At 45.9% G+C, this 7,529-nt stretch overlaps 1 protein-coding gene across 5 annotated transcripts in view; it reads left to right on the forward strand.

Moving 5' to 3' along the window:
- The window catches only part of phldb1b (pleckstrin homology-like domain, family B, member 1b), a 61,879-nt gene that overhangs the window by 27,783 nt on the left and 26,567 nt on the right, over positions 1-7,529 (forward strand). The gene's annotated exons all lie outside the window — the stretch shown is intronic.

Below are 7,529 nucleotides of genomic sequence, written 5' to 3' on the forward strand. Positions count from 1 at the left end.
TATTTAGAGCCTGGGCCAGTGTCCTAAAAAAGGACATTCTCAATCATTTAAAGAAGTAATTTCCTGTTTGTCAATGACAGTGTCACAGTGCAATACTCACAGAACACAGCAGCGCATTCCCAGAATTCCTTTCAATAAATGACATGCTTAACTTCAGCCATGTAGATTCTCATCTTTAAATGGTGCCTCTTAAAAACAGCAGAGCAGCATGAGAAGCAGGAATATAAGCAGTGTGTGTAAGTGTTCCCTAGCAAGGCTACCAGACCAAAGTCTAAGTAGTGTGTGTAAGTGTTCCCTAGCAAGGCTATCAGACCAAAGTCTGTGGCTAGCTGGAATGAATACCTTTCTACAGCTCCAACATACATGTTCTTATCAGTGAGCTGAATTTGATGTACTTTGTATATTTTTACCCTGTTTCTGCCAGGCACAAGGTTGGACACACACACGCACTTAAACACACACACACACACACACACACACACACACACACACACACACACACACTGGCTCACTCAGTGCATATCTCTGGGTAGAACTGGGCTGATGAATGTTCTCTGGCACTGGAGTGCTGTTTGCAGTATGCCGAGTAGAACGCAAGTCCTTCCCGGAGCTGACCTCAACTCTCCGCTCAGGGCTCCGGGGAGTGAAGTCATGTTTCCATTACATTAGACGAGCACCATCCCCTGCCCCGAGTGCCGCTGCCACAGTCAATATGAAGGCAACTAAAAGCTCAGCGCAAGCCAATCACATCTGTTTTTAGCACAGATGAGCTCATTGGCAAAGTTTAGTTACTTTGTCTTAGTCACTCTTTAATGTTTGTTGTCCCCAGTGTGCTCGATGTGGAGGACAGCTTTGACGTGGTGTCCCCCCTTGGCTCTCTATTTGCCATGTCCTCAGTGCTTGGCTCTTACTCTTCTTACCATGCAGACAGACTAGGAGTAATTTGATTTCAGCTGTGTGCTGTTCTCTCCTCTCCTCTCCTGCCTCTCCGTGCTGATGCTGATAAAAGATAAAGGCTGATAATTTGTGGGCTTTTGCTGGGTTCTGTATCTTATCTGTTTCTCTGTGTTGGTGGTCAGGTTATTATGGGAGAAAGAGAGAGAGGGAGGGAGAAGAGGAGACAGAGAGAGAGAGTGTGTGAGAAAGAGATTTTTTTCTTCTTCAGCTGATTATCTGGGTCAGTGTCAAATCCCTCATTCTGCCCGAACTTTAAGGGAAGATCAGTAATCTAGCCATTGCTTTTACAAACAGCTTATGTGCCATGTGGACTTGAAGAGAAGAATATGTTTTAGATTACTAGCTTTCTTTCACACCCTTATGGACATTGCTTATCCATGTTATGGATGTTTATGTTTGGAATTCATCAGCAGTAATTGCATGTGGTGCTACATTCTTGAATTCTTACACTGATTGTTTGTGATGTCTGTGGGAACTTGCAGCTTAAGCCTAGTGTTAGTACGTAGCGTTTTTTGTTGTCAAATGCAAAATTTACACTTTGATTTCTTTGACTCCCACACTCTGTACACTCGTTTCAGTACGCCCACATTGTGCACTTTTGACCTGCCCTGGTTGTAATGTTTTTTTTTTATTATTATTATTATTTGATTTGATTTATCCTTTGTTTAACCAGGGTAGTCACATTGAGACAGAAGTCTCTTTTCCAAGTGAGCCCTGGCCAAGAAAGGCAGCAGCTAGTTAGAATGAACACAAAACATACAGTATCATCAGAAACCAACCTCCCCCCTCGCAGACTGCTGTGGTCAGGCCCAGAAATCACCCAGACAGAACCCCTGCGTTTGCGTGTGGTCAGATCTCTGCCCTTAGCCTGCCTAGATCTGACTGAACTAATCAGCTCATCCCTGCGTTGTGCAGAGGACCTAATAACAGCCCTGGCTTCTATGAAGCGCTTTGAAGTAATGGCCAATTAATAGTATCAGAGAAATTGAAGTGAATTGAATTGAATTTATTTGAGCTGAATTGGATGGTTAAGATGCCCTTCGACCCTGATCGTTATTTATCTGCGTGTCGAGGCTAGCCTCCTCTCTCACTGTAAGAGCTCCCACCACCATATGTATGAGATGGCAGTGGACTGGAGTGGACCATGCTTTACAAATGGACAGTTTTCTCTGTTTTACGAACAGCTGTGACCTTATGTGTTGCCATACTATGTTAGCATTTACATTTACATTTTGTCTTTTAACGTTTCAAGGCACAGTGCGACATGTTAGTGCAGCAATAAGAACTACTCGCATAGAATCAAGGACGATCGAATCGATTCAATCTGTGTGATTCAATTTGACAAATTCCCTTTGCCATAGATAGATACAAAGAATGTAAATGGAGTTTTAATCTTCCACAAATTATGCCCTCTATTTTGGCCTAAATCTGAGTCCAGATTTAGCCAGGTAGGTATCCCTAGCGGTGTCTCCATTCATATGTCCATGAAAACTCTGCCAAAGGCTGTCGGTCTCGGTGGGGATAGGTGAACTGCGCTGACCTGTGAATTAGTGGTCAACAGTTGCTTAGTAACAGGGCTGAATCCGTTCTGTGCTGGATCAACAAATACACAGTAATTTCCTGTGTATTAGCCGCATTGTGTCTAAGCTGCAGGACAGTGTTTTATGCAAGTTAAAAGAAACAAAACCATATTTAATACCATATTAACTGCCCCCGTGTATTAAAGCGATGGTTCGGAGTAATTTCACCCTGGGGTCCTTTGCACTACTGCATTACTGCAGAAAGTCATTCGTTTCTGACAGCGCTACTCGACCAGGGTTCGACCAAAGGAAAACAGGTTCTGGGAGGGTGTTTGGCTCAGGGTCATGGTGCAAAGGACCCTAGGGTGAAATTACTCCGAACCATCGCTTTAACCTCATAGCTGAAGAAATTTTGCAAAATCAACATGTAAGCCACGGCTAATAGCTCATTTACGGTCGCTGTGGAGACCTGGGTTCTGTTAATAGGGTCCCTCTCCTAACTGACACTAGGGCTTTGCAATGATGTCCATCTTAAACTGCTATTATGAGATGTTTACAGCATCTGAATTCATGACAGACTTCACACCTACCCAGGTAATACATTAGTCTTCTAAATTACCCCAACTGCACATATAATATAGGATGCTCTATAAACATCCGCTTGAGGGTTTGTACCAATAGATGCATAGAAATTAACATGAAAACAAAAGTGATACAAAAGTGATTGTGGCTTACAACAAAAGCAAAATGGCCCTTACAGTAACTACCTGGTCAGGCCTGGCCACCCACGGTCACAGCTGTTCCCACTTCTCATTTGGCACCGATGCCATGTGATTCTCCAGTTGCTCTGGAAATGAAGTGGCATCAGGTATTTAAAACATTAGCGTATCTCTAATCACATCTGTCCGCTTGGCCAAGTGCCTGGCCCCTTTACTATGAGGAAATCCTCATAGTAGGACTCTGATTACCATGCTGCATTTTCAGCTAGGCACTAAATAATGGTTTGAATGGGACGACTAAGTCAACATGGCAGTGGCTCTAAGTGGGCTCCTGAACTCCTGAACTGAGAATCATGTCTCCTGGGCTCCTGTTTTCGCTCTTCCTATGTAGTGTGAGGGACCTTGTGATATGGTAATGATGGAGATCATAATGATATGAAAAAACTCTTGCTTTGAAGTGAAACATTGAGAAAGATGAATAGACCTCTGTTGTGACAAGATTGGGCTCTCTTTCCCCAGGCTGTTCTTCAAGAACCCTTTGTGTGGTTCAAATTACGAAACAAGCTGATAGCGCTGCTTTCGGTAGGGTTTAAAGCTGAAGGAAAATCCCACTGATTGTGAACCAGATTGTGACAAAAATTAACAAAATAAGTTTGTGGACGACAGGATGTGACGCATGGTCAGGCACGGCATCCTCCGCCAGCTAACTGTCATGTGCGATTCAACAGTTTCAACAAGGAAGTAGTTAGAGCTACAAGGGAGAAGAAATGAGCTTCTGCTCAGAGGTGAGGCAGAGCGAGGGATGAGGGGAGAAGAGGAGAGAGAAGACACACTGAGCAGAGAGAGAAGAGGAGAGAAGAGAGAAAACACTGAGAGGAGAGAGGAGAGAAGGAGAGAGAGAGAGAAGAAGAAATAAGAAGAAATAAGACAGAGGAGGGGGGTGCGTGTGTGTCTGTGCACGTGTGTGTGTGCGCTTGCGCATGTGTGTGTTGGTGTACGCGTGCGCTTGTATGTGTGTATGTATGTGTGTGGGTGTGTGAGGGGGCGGTGTGTGGAGCGTGCCTGTGAGGGGGGAAAGGAATGCCTGGAAACAATAGCTCAGGGAAAATTAGCGCACAGGAATGTCTCTGTGGCAGCCCTCCACTCTTCCCTTTCATCCCCCCTCCCTGCCTCGGACTCTTCTCCTCTCCTCTCCTCTCCTCTCCTCTCTTCCTCTCTTCTCCTTTCCTCTCCTCTCTCTCCTCTCCTCTCTCTCCTCTCCTCCTCCTCCTCTCCTCTCCTCTCCTCCCTCTCCTCTCTCCTCTCCTCTCCTCTCCTCTCTCCTCTCCTCTCTCCTCTCTCCTCTCTCCTCTCCTCTCTCTCCTCTCTCTTCTCCTCTCTTCTCCTCTCCTCTCTCCTCTCCTCTACCTCCATCTCCACATCAACCACAGCCTCCTCCAACACCACTGAAGACAGACAGCAGCAGGACTGGGCCTGACACTCGCTCCCTGCCAGAGTGCCCCCTGAAACAGCCGCGTCTGCGCGGTCTGCTGCTTGCCTCTGTTATGTGGCCGCTCTCAAACAGTGTTTGCTGTTCACTAGCTGAATGGACTGGCCAGGCCTTATAGGGAGGCCGCTCCAGGCACATAACTGAAACATTCTGCTCGTGGAGCGTCTGCGGCAACAATAAGCTTCTGCTATAATCGATGGAACCGGCTACACCAGGCGATGATTACGTGCACACGTTCACAAAAATTAGACCAGTCTTCTAAAACGTGCGACACAAACAAAGCTTCAGTTGCGGACCCACTGCAGTCAGGGCCTTATGCTTGACCAACAGCGCTAGCTTGCAGTAGGTGGATGATGGTGGTGGCTGGGTAGGTGGGTGGAGGTGGTGTGGGTGGTGGTGGCTGGGTATGGGTGGAGGTGGTGTGGGTGGTGGTGACTGGGTAGGTGGGTGGGGGTGGTGTAGAGGGGAAGGGCCACTCAGCTATTTTGATAAATAGCATCTAACAATACTGCACTGGGGCTGTGGAAAACTAGCAAATAGCACCAGAAATGTTTTCTAATTTGTTAACCTAAATAATTATTATTCCTATTCATATGTTTCCAATGTGCTTTATCAACAGAATGCTCACTTACTTACTTACTTTATTATGTAGTATTTGGCAGTCACTGTTGTACAAAGCTGTCCTGAATCACCATGAAAGTGCCTATTGTGAACTAGAGGGTGGAATCTCCAGAGGGTTGCAGTAATGGTTGACAAGTGCTAAATTAACTATTAACATGGAAGTAAGAGGACAGCCTCAATTGGCAGGCAGGTAGTTGGGTAGGAGTTTGGATGGGACCTGGTAGTGTTTGTCTCTCTCTCTCTCTCTCTCTTTCTCTCTTTCTCTCTTTCTCTGTCTCTTTGTGTGTGTGTATGTGTGTGTGTTTGTGTAGGGGCAGGTTGTTTTTGTTCATCTATCTCCTGACAGCTTTTGACAGAGGGCCGTCCCATTCTCTCCCAGGATAAAATGTGCGTGACCTTTCTCTCCTCTGCTCTCTCTACTTACTTAGATGTATTTTCTTCCTCTCAGGCTGGCACTGCTTTTCACTATGGTACACACTACACAACATTTTATTCAAAGTTACGCAAGTGGAACACAATATAGCACAAATACATAGCCATTAAGTACCATGTGTACAGGACCCAGTGTGTGAAGAGGCTCTAGAATGCACCTTGAAGCTAGTGCTTTATATTAAATGGCACAGCCTCGCTGTTTTATATTGTGAGATATATTATTGCATTAGACACACAGTAATCTATGGGTGTCTGATGCCAGAGGTATTGGACAGGTAGGCTGTGCACCATTAATGGTTGAGAACAGAGCACTGCAGGTCTGCTTGTTTGGAAAGGCGCTGAGATAGGGACGGCCCCATAGTTTCCTATCCTGAGGAAACAAATGGATGTCATCTGGAAGAGCACGTAGCCTAAGCCATGCCCCGGGGCAGCGCACAGAGCTCTTTGTCAGGGTTGCAGATCTGAGATGGGAGCGCAAATGGCTCTTCATCGGGGCACTGGCTGTCCCTGGCAACCTGGGCAGGACACGATGAATGGGGCTGTTTTTGAGCCAGGCATTGTGTTTCTTTGAGACAGCTCTCGCCAAGAAAAACAAGAGCGAGGCAGGCAAGAGACATTACTTTTCACTTCAAGCCTCAACTTAACACACTAATTCCACCTTTTATGCAGACAGCATGTGTGAAGTCACCTGGTAGTTATGGAAACCTGACTCGCCTCTCTGAAAGAATGATTTCTCTCATCTTTTTTTTTTAGGGTGGGTTTGGGGCGGTTGGGGGTGGGTTCAGAAGGTGTGTAATCTGTGTTGTTTTATGGTGCCAGGCAACCGTGTCAGAACCTGCCATGCCAAGTGTGTAAATATTTGCGGGGCCTACCTGCTACGCTGGCCCATTAGCCCCATGCAGGTCCGCAGGCAGCAGGCATCACAAAGCTTGGGCTCCCTCAAGTGCTGAGGTGCGCTGCTGGGGTTCCTACCTGCCCTAATTAGGCCGTCTTGGTCATCCTTTACTGAATATGCGTCTCTAGCTGTTATGACATAATCTGACTCCGCCAGATGGATGCTTCGCATTTGCTCTGCATGTCCATCTGGGAACTTTCCGTTGGAGAACTTTTGGGAAGGGGGGAAAATACTGGTTAGCTGATTGGATAAACCATCTGTCTATCACCACCTATGTTGGTATATTCGACGGGCCAAATCAACCAATCAGATGAATGAAGTGTTCTTCTAATGCCTTCGTTTAACATAATATTAAGTTAGGTAACGTAACTAACGTTAACATTTTTAAACTTACCATTTATGTGTGACATGAACCTCATCAACGACAATCCCCCACCAAGTTTTCACGGTAGGCCCTAAACTTCTGAATAAAGTATATTCCTCCATTACGGACTGGAATCGGCCGTGGTGGATGTCTGTGTCGTTCATTCCCCCCAGCTGCATGGCTGAGACTCATAACTTCACAGCTTCCCCAGGAATACTTTCTAATTCGGATAAAACTTGCGCGATAGCTACGCTCATCTCATCTGTGGATGTTGTTCGTTGCGTCACACCTAAACTTGCCTCAAAACCAACGCTGATTGGCCGTTCGTTTGGCGAACTGCTCCAAATTTTCTCTATCGGAAAGATGCAAGACTGATCTGCGAGTGGAAAACTGAAGCTCACGAGATAGTTATGACAAGTAAGCTCATGAGGCTAGTTATGACACACTTCTGAAAGACTTGTGCTTTTGGGGCTTCCGAGTTGTGTATATTGAGCTGAAAAGAACATTTTTGGGGGATTGTGTGTACGGATCT

This window comes from Alosa alosa, chromosome 16 (assembly GCF_017589495.1).
Source record: "Alosa alosa isolate M-15738 ecotype Scorff River chromosome 16, AALO_Geno_1.1, whole genome shotgun sequence".
Classification (NCBI taxonomy): Eukaryota; Metazoa; Chordata; class Actinopteri; order Clupeiformes; family Clupeidae; genus Alosa; species Alosa alosa.